The sequence below is a fragment of the Schistocerca piceifrons genome, chromosome 2 (assembly GCF_021461385.2).
Source record: "Schistocerca piceifrons isolate TAMUIC-IGC-003096 chromosome 2, iqSchPice1.1, whole genome shotgun sequence".
Classification (NCBI taxonomy): Eukaryota; Metazoa; Arthropoda; class Insecta; order Orthoptera; family Acrididae; genus Schistocerca; species Schistocerca piceifrons.
In genome coordinates this window covers 180,078,301-180,096,000 of record NC_060139.1, presented here as the reverse complement: position 1 = coordinate 180,096,000, position 17,700 = coordinate 180,078,301, and the positions used below count along the sequence as shown (strand labels likewise).

Here is a 17,700-nt window from a genome sequence, read left to right as displayed (position 1 = left end):
CCTGTCGGGAAACCTTCGTTCTGGAAATCTGTCTCGATACAAACGTACCGCGCCACGGCTATTGCCCCGTGCTAATCCATACATCAAATGGACATCTGCCAACTCCGCATTTGTAAACATTGCGCTGACTGCAAAACCACGTTCATGATGAACACTAACCTGTTGATGCTACGTACTGATGTGCTTGATGCTAGTACTGTAGAGCAATGAGTCGCATGTCAACACAAGCACCGAAGTCAACATTACCTTCCTTCAATTGGGCCAACTGGCAGTGAATTGAGGCGAAACTAAAATGAGCTCTAACATGGAAATTAAGCGAGGAATGTTTCCTGAAAGTTTGGCCGTACCTTTTTGTAACACCCTGTATAACTGAACCATCGCACTCAGCATACTGCAATCCAGTTTTAGCAGTAACCAAATCTGACGGTACTGTTCATCTTGTTACCAGCAAAACAAATAAAATGATCATATCCTTAAAAACCAGGTCAGACATATTGAAGAGCAATTGTTAAAATTTCACTAAGTACTTGACCTTGACTGACCTCAGGGCCTTGTGCTGGCAAATTTTACTCCATCCTGAAAGTTGCCAGTACATTGCCTTTGTGTGCACCAGTAGAAGTTACCAATTTTGGGTTCAGCTATTTGGCATTAACGTGTGTCGGAGTATTTATTGTTGCATTAGACAGGAGAGCTTGGGCCAGAACTTTTAAGCCAAGTCACTGTGAATGTGGCTGACCACCTCATAGCCCCATCCACTTGGGAAGCTCATGAACAAATACTCAGACATTTTTTAGAAAGATTCTCTGAATATGAATTTATCGCTAACTTGAAAAAAAAATCGAGTCTGTGTAGGAAGAGAGAAAATTTTTAGGCACCATCATCTCACCTACAGGTATTAGACCTGATCTCAACAGGCAAGACATAAACGTTTTCCTAGACCATGGACAAAGGACAAAGGAACAGCCTAAGGCATTTGTAGTGTTTGTATCATTTTTTTCAAATTCTTGCCAAATCAGCTATTAAATAGCAATGCTCCTCTGAATTTTTGAGAAAAACCTACATGCAGTTGTGGACACTCGAGTGCCAGGAGGATTTTGAGGCAATTAAACAGGCTTTATTAAACTCCGACATTTTAGTATACCCAGATACGACGAAAGAATTCTCTCTTAGTACTGACGCCTTGACACAAGGACGGGGGGCAATACTGTATCAAATCATGACAGAACATGTATGTCAAAACATAAACATCATCAGTTTCGCAAGTCGTGCACTTACAGAGAGTGATGAGCTTACTGAGCTTTTTAAAAATGTCATTAATTTTAAGGATAAATCATACTAAGGTATTCTGTGATCATCAAGCACTTTCATTCCTATTAATGTGCAAATTACTACACAAACGGTTAGCCAGATGGTGCCTGTTCTTAAAAGGATTTGATTTTGAAATCATTCATGTCAAGGGTGAACAGAATATTTTGGCAGATGCCTTCTCTAGAATTCCACAAGAAAAGATTGAGTATGTGGAAGTCACGGAGCAGACCTCAGATTTCAGAGTACTCCTTATGCACAACAATTCTTTCAGATATTATTACCCTAAAATGTGAAGGAACATGGCCCAGTTACAAGAAGACGATGAACAGTGGCATAAGGCAAGGCAACAGCTTGTGGACAATTACTACTCTGAACAAGGGAATTAATACAAATAGCACAATCGAGTATTATTTTACCGAAGAATGCCTGATTCTCATAACTGGTGTCTGCTTGCCAGGAAAATGCATCGTCAGTTTTATATAGTAGACACACAACGCTTGGGGACATTATGGGTAACACAGTGCACTAGTAGAATCACATTGTTCTGTTATTTCCCAAATGTTAGAAAATGGATATTGCAAGTACTCGGGATAAAAAGATTGGCCCTAAGACCACTTTTCATGTAGGGCAAGAAGTGTTGTTACGAACACACCCACCATCAATAAAACATAGGAAACGGAACCAAAAATGGCAATTAGTGTATGTATGACCTTACATCATACATAAAATACAACACCCACGATATTACTTACAAAGTAATCCAAACACCAGGAAAATGCATGGATTGTGCCTGCATAAAGGAATTTGTACAATAAGATGGAGGTCATGGACCTCAAACATTACACAGAATGCAATTAGGAGAGAGAGTCATTTCTAAATCACATACGAAGGCAAAATATGGAAGTAAAAAAAAAATTATTGTTAGGATGACATTTATTACACAAAAACGAACACACACACACACACACACACACACACACACACACACACACATGTACATAGACTGAGGTGTAAATAACATGCAAAGTAAGGTCAGTAAGATGACTTGAAATGAAATAGGCTGTAATAGAATTTATGTTTGTAATACTATTTGAAACGGTAAACATTCCCAGTGCACTGTGCATTAAACATATTCGTCAATAGTACATATATGCATATGTATACAACAATACTGCCTGCAGTGCGTATGTAAGGTGCAGCAGAAAAGGGGTCTGTTTGGAAGGTCATTCACTCTCCCCCTCCCCACAGTACTTCTCAATTACATGAGAACACAGCAATCATGTCGCACAGGCGATGGACTGCAAAATACTAACAATATGCTGCCTAGCTTTTTACAAAGCGGCAAGTGCTACCACAAGCAACTGAAAGAGCAATTATTCTGACTATTTGAATGATTAAATGTAGTGTCAGTGTTGGTACTCTTCATGAACTAGTAGGAAAAATAGGAAATAGATTAAGATGGTAGAAGGAAGCAATATTCTTAAAAAAAAGAAGAAGAAGAAGAAAAAGAAGAGAGGGAGAGGGAATGAGGATATTTACAAAAAGAAAACTAAATGCTACAAAAAAGGAATACAGACACGAGGAAAGGAAAAACACACACACGAACTATTTATAAACATAGAAACACACACAGGAATGAAAAACTATGTACAAGATTATTATGTGAATGAAAGAATGAGTTATATTAAAATTAAATATGCTTTATATTCTTCTAGCTACACCTACTTAATCTAAGAATGCCTTAAGCTAAGTTTGCTATGAACTACATCTGATTAAGCTACCTGACTACAAACTACACAGAACTACAGCTATTAAAACTTCTATCTAACTGAATTGCTACTATGCTAAAATGCCAAAAGGAATGATAACTATACACTTGAATGGATTCAACGCAGCACAGTGAGCAGGAACAAGCAGCAAGGTAAGTTAAAATGTCACGAAACACAGTGTAATCCTGAAAACACATCACTGCAGTTGAATTCACCACAATGCATCTCCCTAAAATGAGATACTTAATCTCAAACTGCACATCAAAAATGTCTCTCCGCAGACCATGCCATTTCTCAATTCATGAATCAGATTATATAAAATTTAAAAGGCAAAATATTACCTGCTGGTATTTGCTGTAACATGTCAAAAGCATCTGACTGTGCAGTTCACAGTATTCTACCAGAGAAGCTCAAATATTGTTGTATCAGAGATCGTGCTGATAACTAGTTTTCATCCTACCTAACTTAAAGAAGGTGTTTATCAGATTAAGGCCCAAATGAATGTACATAACCAGAGTCTTCAGAACGGGTAATAATCTCTACAGGAATCCACAGGGATCAATATTGGGCCTGTTCTTGTTCATTTTATGTAAATGATCTGCTTTCATATATCCAAGAAGCAGAAATAAGTTTCTTTTCTGACAATGCAATGCTTGAAAATTAAATCACATTTTCTTAAAAATTAACAACTGGTTATCTGAAAATGGACTGCCACTGCACTTAGACAATAAACAACAAATGCAATTCAGTGTTGATCAAATTGCTCAAATCCTGAGCACGTCATTAGAAATAATACATGACAGTAAATCAATGAATGAAACAGAATATTCTAAATTGTTAGATGTTTCAATGGATATGAAGTGAAAGTGCAAGACATATGTTACTATTCTTCTAAAATGTCAAAGCTCTATTACTTTGGCATTACTTGAGACAGAGTTAAAGCTCAGATTGAGGAAGTAAGCTGACCATGTATTTTTCAATGGAATCATCTTGATGTTTGCCTTAAAAGACTTAGAGAAACCATGGAAATACTAAATCAGGATGGCTGGACGGGTATTTGAATCTATCCTCCCAAATGCAAATCCAGTATTGAAATTAAAGAGAGTTGTGCTCCTCAACCAGATTCTAGTGCTCCAAGAGATTAATATAGGATGGCATTACTGGGAGGACATATTACGTAGTACAAAGTCCCACAGCTATGAGCAAGATGAATATGTTAGTGATTGTTTCACTTCTAGACCCATTTTTTCCATGAATGTACTTATGAGTTCTTTTCACTAACAGTTTCTATCATCCTTGCGATTCAGAATATCCTAACTTTCTGACACAGTTGCCACTGGGAGAAATGACCATCCCAATATAATAATAGAAAAAGGAGCTTTCATGGAAAGATTCATGTGTTCACTTTTGCCACTTGCTTTTCAAGAGTGGAAAGGACGAGAAATAATCAGAAAGTTTCTATGAACCCTCTGCCCAACACTTAAGAGTGAACTGCACAGTAACTGTGTAGATGTAGAATCACACAATCTACCATCATCAAGTCTAATACTTTTAGGTTAAATACCTGCAAGTTTTATAACAGAAGACTTTCTGCAAAAGCGGCCTCAAGTATACCAAACCTGAATGCGACAACGTTAGGCTGAGCTCTCCAAAATGTTCACCATTTCTGTTCACCATTTCTGTTCACTCAAGGTGTATACATATATTTTAGAATGCTACAAAATGAAAGTATTGCTGCTTGTACCTTATCATAACAAAAAGTTTAAATAACTAAATAAATAAAAACACACGCACGCACACACGCACGCACGCACACACACACACACACACACACACACACACACACGCACACGCACACGCACACACACACGCGTGCGCGTGCGCAATGCAACAGCATTCATGCTCATCACTGTGCTACTTCCTCAACAGAACAGTTTGTCTCAAAATGTGAGTATTGATGATTCCTATCAGTCTTTACAGATTTGATATTGAAAGTTTTCCAATTATTGTAATAATATTTTGATCTGGAGTTATTAAAATAATACTTCACAATTTTATATCATGTGCATATGCATTCATGCTCATTTATATTTTATCTGAGAAAAGGTGAAGGGTAACAGCTTTTAATTGCCATATTTGTACAAGAGTGAATCACATGGCACTTCTGACAAATGGTCACCTTCTTCTGTGACAAAAAGGCAACCCTTTGCATGTACCTAGTGTTACTGCAGGGTCTGCATTTTCCAATTATGACTCATACTCAGAAAAAGTCTATTTGAAGGAATGCTAAATAAACTTTTTGACAGATACTATCAACCACACAACCTTGGTATTTATAATATCATCATGTCATCTCCCTTAAAACAAGACAGAGAGGATTATTTTGCAGGCATGTCAAATAACAACATGACCCACATGAGAGATAAACATTATGTACACATCTTACTGACCACATCTGACTGTTAGTTTGACAGATATTACTGAAATTTTAATCCTGTCTGATGATAAAAGAATCATGGGTTTCAAATGAAAGAAATAACAAGATTCCAACAATAAAAAGAATACTCCTGATGTTCAAGAATTTATTTCCTTTCCATAACATAATTTTACAATTCTTGTAACTCATCACTATGAATCATCATTTGTATAAAAAGTAATTTCATTCTAAAACATTAAAGATGCTTCAAACATACCTTATCAAAATGGATATCCAGGTGGCATCAAAACAATGATAAAAGAAGCTGTAGTCATGCAGCAAATTACAGCAGTTCCAGCAATATGGTGGTCTGCTTGTTGCATATTTTCTGCTCATTTGATATTATCACATTTTACTTGGGAGTAACAAAATTACATTTGCTGCCTCCATATCAAGACACTACTCACTTCTCAGTAACATACACAAATGCATGATGAATGATGAACTATTACAATGATTACAAAGATAATGCTGTCATTTACTGAAAGTGAGTAGTGATGTAATACATTCAGTTAACCACAATTTATTAATCTTACAAATTCATATAAACCAGTTAATGTAAATGACTGGACACTAGGGGAATGTGATTTTTAATATTCAGAGCCAGTAGCAATAACAAAAGAAGGATGCTTATAAATAAAGATCACCTTGCATTTGGGATGACATCTTGAAGATTCCAAGAGAAACATTTCCAAACAGAACATCGCCAGGTTGTGCTGACACAGTGAGAGACCAAGATCTTCAATCAAATATAGCTCTGTACTCCTGCTTGCAAGGATATTGACACTGCTTCTTGAGTACACTGTAGACAGCATACCCTTTTTATGTGACTGAAAGAAGTAATATTACAGCTTTTAGTCATAGATATCACAATATCTTATATTTATCAGCACACTTGGTTCAAGATGGTGCGAGGAACTGACAGAAGCACAATATTTACTTTGGAAATAAGAATATTGCTGCAATTATTCACTGTAGACATCTGAAGTTTTGTGAATGTGCATTTTACACCATTATATGAGTAACTGAATAAGCAAATTACTCATTTTAGGGATTCTGAGCTAACTGCAAATTAAGTACAATTATCATTACCACGTGTGCATGCGTGTAATATCAAGCAACATTGAAGTTTAAAAGTACACTTTAAATTCAGCTAACAAACAACTGTATTCTGAGTATTCAGTATCACCAATCATAAGACAGAGATTAGTGCAGTGTCACTTCACTAAAATACCTATGCCTTGCATGTATGGTCAGTCCAGTTACAAGTTTACTGTTTTTCTCACTTATTACATTGCTTATTATTACTGTCAAAACATTACACCATCTCAAACTTAATAATCAACTATAACATGTAACTGCAGCAACAAGGCAATAAAGTTCATTATGTTTCAAATCAAATTTTAACTTCTGCAATGAATCACAATATAAAGTGGGATAACTTCTCTATATTTTTACAGCTGAATTTATGAATGAACACATTACTAACTGGAAACTGTTTATATATTTCCAATCATATTTATTTTTTATTAATGTAAAAAATAGCAAAATAACAGTTTTTCATTGCCAAGTTTGCAGTCATTTAATACACAAAAACACATGCATTTTTCATGTGTTTATGTGTGAGAATCAAAGTTAACTATGATATACAAATCCTGCTTGAAAAAATATAAATACCTCTAAATGAATCCTTTCATTAACACACCATTTGTGGGGATAAGGGGATACAATGAAGATGAAATTGTCCCCACACAATTGCGCTGGATATGATGTCATAGTAGTTATTTTCCATGCCTAATCTGCTGCAATAAAATAGCAGAACTACCCCAAATGATTTATTTGTAAATATATATTAGGATTCTGATCACACTTTCTGGCAATGCAGACATTACTTTAAAAATTCTGTTGTTTCAACAAATAGATTACAGCACTCAAGTGTACTTTTGTAGTATGAAAGAGCATCATGGTTACTAAATATCATATTTCTCACTCTAACATTTAACCAGATGCTTGTTAATTTTTATTTCATTCTGTAACAAATCTACAGCAAAATGGCGCAGTTTTAAAGATACTTCAAACAGCTTTTCTGTGATTCACTTGAGTATGTACCACTGCTTAAATCTTGCTACAATGTATTACGAGGTCAGCACAATGGACATAAACAGTCACGGAATTCCACCCGTCATCCTGTCTTCTGACTAACAAAATTAGAGCAGATTTTGTTTATACTGTCTTTAATGTGCCCAGTACAAAAGGCAAAAGTAGAAAATGTGTAATCGTTAGATACCAGGGCACTCAACATAATATTCACACTAACTGTGGCAAAAAACAATAGTACTGCAGTCTCAAAGTGAACTACTGTGACAAGTGAGGGAATAAGCTGTAATTTTGTTAAACTGCCACTAAAAAACTTTCAAGGAGGAATCTGTTCAAATCATTCTTTTAACAAAAATTCTGAGGCTCCTGAATGCAACTGGCTACAGCAGTAGTGAGATTTATCATGGGAGCAAACACAAAAGCTAGAATGACAATGTTAGCGGAGAGATGAAATTAATGATTTAAAACATATGTGCTCTCATACAATACATGGCACAACTGAAGTTAGTTATGACAAACGACCACACTGACAGACAGCTAACCTCAATGAAGATTTAAGAAGGGAATTCATTTCAGTTTTCATTTACTGCCAAACCTGTTATCACACAATATTAACATGCATGAGAAAATGTTGTAGTTTTACTTCTGGCTAAAGTTACAGCACTTTGGTATTATGAAAAGGATAGATGGCTTCTCACTGTGTAGCAGAGATGTTGAGCCACAGAAAGGTGCAACAGAAAGACTGACAAGTAAGCTTTTGGTCAAAATGCCTTCTTCCAAATTAAACACTACCCCCCCCCCCCCCCCCCCCAAACACGACCCTTTGGCTGAAAGCTTACTTGTTTGACTGTCTTTTTGTTGTGCCTATCTCTGACTCAACATCTCCACTATATGATGAGTAGCAATCTATCCTTTTCATAATATTATTATTATTCCCTACTGGATTTTCTAAAGTTACAGTATGTCTGTTGCCACAAAACTGTACACTTTTTTACTATATGTTCTCCAGTTAATTACTTCAAGAAAGATTAAACTTGTTCAACATAATAAACAATGTACTTTATGTACTCAGTATGAAGAGAGCTGCAATATGATGTCATATAATAATTTTCCATGCAACATCTACCTCAATCTTCCGGAATGAGGGACAAATACAGTATGTGCAAGCTTGCTATAAACAGGAACAAGATCGAAAGCTAAGCCAAGATGCTCAACTTCTTTTCTACGGTTATGAATTGCTTAACAACACATTATACAAAAAGTTAGCTTTGCATTACTAATTTTCGCAGTAGTGATGAAAGGCTTCTATTAACTCAATTTTAATGTTCACCATTTTCAAATTTTTTGGTGATAATGAGGAAATGTAAAGCTTTTATTGCATAAATGTCCACAACCCATAAAATAACCTTCGTCATGTTTCATGAAGGGAGCAATATTTACGAGGGTGGCTTTAAAAGCTCTCGGAATCACCACAAGATGTCAGCGATAGCGCAACGAGTTGTCCATGTGATATTCATTGGGCTGTTGTCTTTAAACACGTGCCATGTCCGTGATCTTAGAAGAGAATTGTGGTGGTAACATGGCTCTATTGTTGTTCCTGTGTAGTGATTTCCAAAGATGGGGGGAGGGGGGGGGGGGAATCGTGATTTGAGCAGTAATTAAGTACTTCGTAAAGAAAGGTATGAAAGCAAAGGACATTCATGCCGATTTCCAGATTACACTGGGGGAATGCTCCTTCATATCCCACTGTTGCCAATAGGACAAATGAATTTAAATTTGGTTGGGACAGCTTGGATGATGATCTGCCCAGTGGTTGACCAAGATGTGTCACTACTCCAGAACTCATTACAAAAGTGCGCAAAGTGGTCTTGGAGGATCGCTGATTGAAAGTGCGTGAAATTGCTCACACTTGCCAGATGTCATCTGAAACGGTGTATCACATTTTAACTGAAGAATTAGAAATGAAAAAATTACCTGCAAGATGGGTACCACGACTCTTGACGATGGATCACAAATGCATGAGATGGACATATCGGAACAATGTTTGGCCCATTTTAGGAGAAACTAACAAGATTTTCTGTGTCAGTTTGTGACCACAGATGAAAATTGGATGCAATACTATACCCCACAGACAAAACAACAGTCAAAGGAGTGGGAACAACCTGATTCTGCACCACCAACGAAAGCAAAGACAATTCCTTTGGCGGGAAAGGTCACGGAATCAGTGTTCTGGGATGCGAAGGGGATTCTGTTTGTAGATTATCTCCCAACTGGGCAAACAATTACTAGAAAATATTATGTTAACTTCCTGGACAAATTGCAACAAAAGATACGTGAAAAAAGGTCTGGTTTAGCAAGGAAGAAAGTCATCTTCCATCAAGACAATGCGCGCCCGCACACGTGCTGTCAACATGGCAAAATTACACGAACTAATGTATGAATTATTGCCACACCTGTCTTTATTCACCTGATACAGCTCCGTCAGACTTCCATCTCTTCCCAAAACTGAAAATTTTTCTCGGTGGTCGAAGATTCACTTCAAACGAAGAATTGATTACCGGAGTTGACAACTATTTTGCAGGCCTGGAGGAAACTCATTTTTGAGATGGGATCAAGGCACTGGAACATCGTTAGACCAAGTGCATTAATCTACAAGGAGAAATTAGAAAAGTTTCAGTGAAGTAAGTACTTTTTTTCTATCAGACTCTGCGAACTTTTCAAACCACCCTCGTAGAATGCAGTCTTCTGTGAATGAGTTGTTTTACAATTACTGAGTGCATTACATCACTATTACAGGCTAATAGTGAAATGAAGCATGAAGTGATTTTTAGAGGGAATGTAATTGGAATCAGTTTGGGATGAGTGAGGGTGGTAAGCAGGTCAAGTGATACACAATACATACTAGTGTGGCTTGCATGTTAAATATCTGAAGTGTAATCGTCCTGAGCAAGTAACAAAGTGCATGTCAAGTTGTGTAAGTGGTGTTAATAATGATTAAAAATGTAAGAAGACAGGAGACTGGAAAGTAGGAACGTAATGTCATCCTTAAGCAATAGATGGAGAAATAGGTTAATGATAATTAAAAAACAGTCTTGATCACAAATTTCTTTTGATCAGAGTGACCTGTTTCAATCCTTAAGGATCATCTTCAGACTCCAGAATGGCAGGTGGACTTCCATGGAGCAAGCTGCACCGCCCCACAATGCTGAACTGGTGCAGAGAGCAGTCAGTTCAGTGTCGTGGGTCGGCGCATGTTTCTTCATGGAAGTCCACCTGCCGTTTTGGAGTTTGAAGATGATCCTTAAGGATTGAAACCGGTCACTCCGATTAAAAGAAATTTGCGATCAAGACTTTTTTCTAAATTATCATATTAATATATAGGATTGCTGATAATGTTTTCAAAAATTTTACATAGATTAAAAGTGAGAAGTAAACTAAAGCTGCCTAAAAAATTTGATAACCTTTTCTTACAAAGTGACTTCCTCCTCTGTTATGAGAAACATCAGTCTAACTTAGACCCTAAATATGAAAAACACATTCCCATAAGAAATTACATAACATTTCCGTTGGAATGCTATGCCAATGGAAACCCAAGCTTTCATTTTTTATTTTTCTCTAGCACATTTCTCTTAATACCATTATTATAGAAATAAATTATTATTCTGGTGAATTCCCATATCATCTTAACTATCTTAAGTCAGGTTAATTAATCTCTGTGCAACTATTCAAGTACAAACATCACTTTTGTATTGATGAATGGTTTATGTCTTTTTCCTCCTAATTCTGTTAGTGCACAAACTAAACGGCTATGATAACAACCAACCATTATTTTCCAAATGCCAAGGACCATTCCTTTCCATATGCATCACAAGGAGAAGAAAGTCTGTGCATTTATGCAAATCATTTGACTTGTCATACTTCAATGTGTCTCCAAAAATAAAAAAAGAGGACAAAAGAGCTGCCTTGTCCCTGAACTTTATTAGTGAGTTAATGGTTTCAAAAGTAAGTCTCTACTCTGTTCCACTTATCTGATATTTGCTGGCAGTGTGCATGATGTTCTTCACACATTTACCAGCCAAACAAGTTAGGAATGATATACAGGTAGTTTTGTCATGACTGTCTTACAAACTTCACTACTGCACTCAAGCTACACTTCTTCACATTATTCGTGCCAACTGAAGTTTGGTGCTTATTCTTCCCCAACCTCTGACTTCTATATTTTGCTTACGTGATTGACCATACTGGTTATCTCCAAAGCAGGGCTCATTTAATGATGAGGGTTGTTACTACAATTGACAAAAATAACTATTTTCCTTGTTTATATTTTGTGTGTTTCATACTTTTAATTGTGTAGATTTCTACTATCAACAGCACCACAATAGGACAGTCTGATTGTTGTTAAGCAGCCTACTGATATATGCATGTGGCTTGTGTGCAGTTCAGCTGTGTTTAGTGCATCTGTACTAAAATTGGAGCTTGTGGTTTTCCTTGACAGGGATTAGCAGTATCGTCTTCAGTATGTCCAGACGACACCATAGCTGAGATTTATGCCATTTATAGAATCACCATTGGGGTGTTCCACTGCTTATTTTTTCTATCTTTTGCACTTCTCATTTTCTGACTACTTTGGTTGACACATTTTTGTATTATTATTATATAGTTTTGTATAATGAGACATGGATAGGGACTGTGGTGTTTGTGAGTGTGGACATGAGGGGAATTGGCCATTGTCTGGAAAAAGGTAGTAGCCACAAACAAGATCAACAGGCTTCAGGCCACAGCTCAAGTTGTAGCAATGTTTGAGCACTTTAGCGAAAGTTGTGACACTCTAGTGTTGCTGATATCTCCAACATTGCACCACATACCAATGAGCAAGGTAAGAAATTTATCCTCACTTGCTGAGTGAATAGTGGATTTCTTTTCTCAGAGCAGAAGGAGAATTCAAAATCAGAGAGCACAGCTGTCCGCTTACATTCTCTCGGTAGGTACTAAGTGCTGCCCTATGCTGATAACATATCTGAGCCAGCACAGGATGCTTCATATCTGGGCCCAGGTAGATTTTCATAGCAAGTCCACACAAGATCAGAGTGGACACACTGGCAATTGGGAGCACCAATGTTAGATGGGTAATGGAGCCCTTTAGAGAAATAACTGGCACATCACAAATGAAGGCCAATGAGTACTTCAAATGTTTACCAAATGGTGTTGTCGAAGACGGGAAAGAGAGACTATTGGCAGCTTCTGAACATACTATATGCCTGTATTTGTCTTTTGGACTTTTGTCTATGTTTGTTGTTAAATTTATTGGATACAGGTTCCGGCTTTTATGCAAAACACTGTTTTTTCTTGTTTTCCAAACATGTTTCATCACCTCTGCGCCATCATCAGTGTGTTATGTTTACTGAAAAACTGTAGAAATCAACATATTTTAGGTTGTAAGCAGCCTAACAAAATGAGGACTACAGGAAGTTTTTGTCCATACTTTGATTGTATGTCATATGATTTTGCAGAACCATCTGTTTGGTGTCCTGCACTGATAACTTGTCATCTGCAAACCAAATGACGTAAATGTTAATTTTATCTGTGAATTAAGACAGCCTTTGATTTAAAAAAATGAGATTTTGCTATGTCAAATGTTTTGTGTATATACTTGTTATTACATTAACAGATATATACACAAAATATTTTTTTTAAATCAAATACATTACATTAATAAGCATATATGCAAAACTTTTGCCACACCAATATCACATTTAAAAAAATTAAGTGATGTGTTAACTTGCAGATAAAATTCACATTTACAATGTATGGTTTGCAGATGACCCGCTGTCATAATTGTATATACACTCCTGGAAATGGAAAAAAGAACACATTGACACCGGTGTGTCAGACCCACCATACTTGCTCCGGACACTGCGAGAGGGCTGTACAAGCAATGATCACACGCACGGCACAGCGGACACACCAGGAACCGCGGTGTTGGCCGTCGAATGGCGCTAGCTGCGCAGCATTTGTGCACCGCCGCCGTCAGTGTCATCCAGTTTGCCGTGGCATACGGAGCTCCATCGCAGTCTTTAACACTGGTAGCATGCCGCGACAGCGTGGACGTGAACCGTATGTGCAGTTGACGGACTTTGAGCGAGGGCGTATAGTGGGCATGCGGGAGGCCGTGTGGACGTACCGCCGAATTGCTCAACACGTGGGGCGTGAGGTCTCCACAGTACATCGATGTTGTCGCCAGTGGTCGGCGGAAGGTGCACGTGCCCGTCGACCTGGGACCGGACCGCAGTGATGCACGGATGCACGCCAAGACCGTAGGATCCTACGCAGTGCCGTAGGGGACCGCACCGCCACTTCCCAGCAAATTAGGGACACTGTTGCTCCTGGGGTATCGGCGAGGACCATTCGCAACCGTCTCCATGAAGCTGGGCTACGGTCCCGCACACCGTTAGGCCGTCTTCCGCTCACACCCCAACATCGTGCAGCCCGCCTCCAGTGGTGTCGCGACAGGCGTGAATGGAGGGACGAATGGAGACGTGTCGTCTTCAGCGATGAGAGTCGCTTCTGCCTTGGTGCCAATGATGGTCGTAAGCGTGTTTGGCGCCGTGCAGGTGAGCGCCACAATCAGGACTGCATACGACCGAGGCACACAGGGCCAACACCCGGCATCATGGTGTGGGGAGCGATCTCCTACACTGGCCGTACACCACTGGTGATCGTCGAGGGGACACTGAATAGTGCACGGTACATCCAAACCGTCATCAAACCCATCGTTCTACCATTCTTAGACCGGCAAGGGAACTTGCTGTTCCAACAGGACAATGCACGTCCGCATGTATCCCGTGCCACCCAACGTGCTCTAGAAGGTGTAAGTCAACTACCCTGGCCAGCAAGATCTCCGGATCTGTCCCCCATTGAGCATGTTTGGGACTGGATGAAGCGTCATCTCACGCGGTCTGCACGTCCAGCACGAACGCTGGTCCAACTGAGGCGCCAGGTGGAAATGGCATGGCAAGCCGTTCCACAGGACTACATCCAGCATCTCTACGATCGTCTCCATGGGAGAGTAGCAGCCTGCATTGCTGCGAAAGGTGGATATACACTGTACTAGTGCAAACATTGTGCATGCTCTGTTGCCTGTGTCTATGTGCCTGTGGTTCTGTCAGTGTGATCATGTGATGTATCTGACCCCAGGAATGTGTCAATAAAGTTTCCCCTTCCTGGGACAATGAATTCACGGTGTTCTTATTTCAATTTCCAGGAGTGTATATATAAACTTGTCTTTCGGCTTCAGTTTGTTAGACCAGTTACAACCTAAAATACATACACTTTTTACAGTTTTTCAATAAACAAAACCCACTGATGATGGCACAGAGAAGCCAAAACATGTTTGGGTAACAAGAAAAAACAGTGTTTTGCATAAAAGGCGGAACCTTTAATAATGAGTAAAATACTACTTGCAACTGGCTGCAAATCATAGCTCATGTTGGTACAAATGATGCTTGCCATCTAGGTTCTGAGGTCACCCTCAGTTCTTTTACACAGTTCGCAGGATGTAAGCATGGAGCACTATCTGCAGCATCACACATGTATAATCAATGATTGTGACCCTCTAGTCTGGAGAAAATTGGAAGGTCTAACCATGTCTCAAAGTATGGTGTGACAATCTTGGATGTGGCGTTCTCGGCATATGCTATTGGTTGGATAAGTGTAGGGCCACCTAAATAGATAGTAAAATAATCTGGGTGATGGTAAGCATTAATGACAGGTCAAACACGATAATCAGGTGCTTTTATATACCAGCTGCTGTAGAACCTGTAATGGTAGGTTACTTTAGAGAAATCCTGGAGAATATAATGGATAAGTTTCCTGATCAGATGACTGTAATAGGGTGACACTTTAATCTGTCAGCAAAAGAAGGTGACAGTCACATCATTAAAAGTAATGTCAAGAACATGGATTAGTGAGAGATTGTTCTGAACATTTATTTCTGAAAAATGTTTGACGGAGTTAGAGAACTAAGTCGAGATTGTAACATCTTAAAGCCCTCAGTGACTAACATATACAAATTTTGAATCATTTAACATAAAAAGGGCATCAGTGATCATGAGATTGTTATAGCATCAATTACTACAGGTGTTATAAGGTGTCTTAAGGTAGGAAAACATTTTTATTGGATGCTGTAAAACAAATTACAGAGCAGCCAATCTGTCAGATCAAATATTTAGTGCTGGGAATGAAGACATGGAGCACAAATGGATGATTGTGAGGTATGGTAAAGACCTACTGTTGATCGAGCCCTTTTACAAAGTTGCTACGAAAACAAAGAGAGCTGCCTCACAGATTTAAGCCACGTCAAGAATTAGCAATAACAAATGCAATGCAAGAAGCATTCAATGAATCCAAAAGTACAATTTTGCTAACTGAACTGACCACAGATTTTAAGAAGTGTTGGCCTTAGATTAAGTCAAAAGCCAGTCAAAATAATCTAGTCTCTCAGTGATCATACTGGTGCCAAAGCAGATGACATAGAGGAGGTCAAATACTGAATTCAGTCTTTCAAAAATGCTTCACTGTGGAAAAGTGTAATACGATTTGTCCTTTTTGGTCATTGCACAAACTCTCAAATGGCAGATATTAACATAAGTGATTGAGGAATAGAAATTATGCATAAGAACTTGCTCCCCTTCTAGAAGCAGTTTGTTGTAGGTCACTGGAATAACGAAGAGTACCAGGCTACTGAAGGAGGCAAAATTCATTCCTGTTTCCAAAAAGGTTCATCTGACAGATGCACATAATTATATATTAATACTGATCTGTTGCAGAACTGAAGAACATGTTTTATGCTCTTGAATCATAACATATCTGGAGAATGAAAATGACTTGTAAACTGTAAATACCAACAAGTATTTCACAGCCAGACACTTTCCAAAACTCAGCTTGCTCTGTCTATCCTTGAGAAACAGCGCACGATGCTGTGATCCTCTGCTTCCAGGAGGAATTCGAAACAGTTCTGCACAGTAGTTTGGTGAACCAAATATTGGACAACATTTATGACTGGATTCAGGGTCTCCTAGTACATAGCACTGATCACCTTGTTTTTCAGGGGACTAAATCAACAAGTGTAAAAGTAATTTCAACAGTAATCCGAGTGTGATATAGGGTTGGTACTGTTTACTATATGCGTAATACATAAATGGTCTAGTGGATAACATTGGAAATTCTGGGAGGCTATTTGTGAACCATTGCTGTTGTCTATAGGAAAGTAGAAACCTCAGAAGACTGTAGTGAAATGAAAGAGGATCTGCAAAGGTTCAACAATTGGTGCAGAATCTGGCAGTTGACTGTGACCATAAAAGTAAAGAAATGTATTATACTGCACATAAATAGGCAAGGGGGTCTATTACTGTTCCCTTACATTATAAATGATAAATCACTGGTACCAGTAATTACCAGAAGAAGCTATTCGCAGAATGTGAAGGAAACGTTCTTCATCCACGAAAGCAGTGGCTCACAAAACACTCATTCAACAGATTCTTGGGTACTGCTTATCAGTCTGGGGGCCTTACCAGTTTGGTTTCATAGAAGAGATAGAAAATATCTAATGAAATGGAGCATGTTGTGGCATAGTCACGTTTAGTGACTGCAAGAGTGTTATTTAAATGCTCCAGAAACTCCAGTAGCAGATACTACACAGTCCTACTATTAAGAGGCCCCAGGAAAAGTTTAATAAAACTCTTAATGCAGGAGGATATGAAATCAAATTTGTACATGGCACAACCCTATGGTTGAGAAATTAAGGGACTTTGCAAGAGATGCAGGAATCATAAATGGAATTATAAAATGGACAACTATTTCCCTCTGATTTTGCTTTCATTTCAGTAGAGATTAAAACTCTTAATTTTTTAATATTTCCTGTATCAGTTTATCTTCGACAATTATGTGAACATTTTGAAACAGTGCCATAACAGCCACAAAGAAAATCTATCAAATTAAATTCAAGCACAAAATAAAACTGTTTTGATATGATGGTAGTTGAAATTTTATGTT

General features: G+C 38.2%; 1 protein-coding gene across 1 annotated transcript in view; it reads right to left on the bottom strand.

The window, feature by feature from the left end:
* Positions 1–5,645: 5,645 nt before the first annotated feature.
* The window catches only part of LOC124776222 (luc7-like protein 3), a 148,204-nt gene continuing 136,149 nt past the window's right edge, over positions 5,646–17,700 (bottom strand). The window contains exon 9 of the mRNA XM_047251077.1: positions 5,646–6,383. The gene's annotated coding sequence lies outside the window, so the exon portion shown is untranslated. The remainder of the gene's footprint in view (positions 6,384–17,700) is intronic.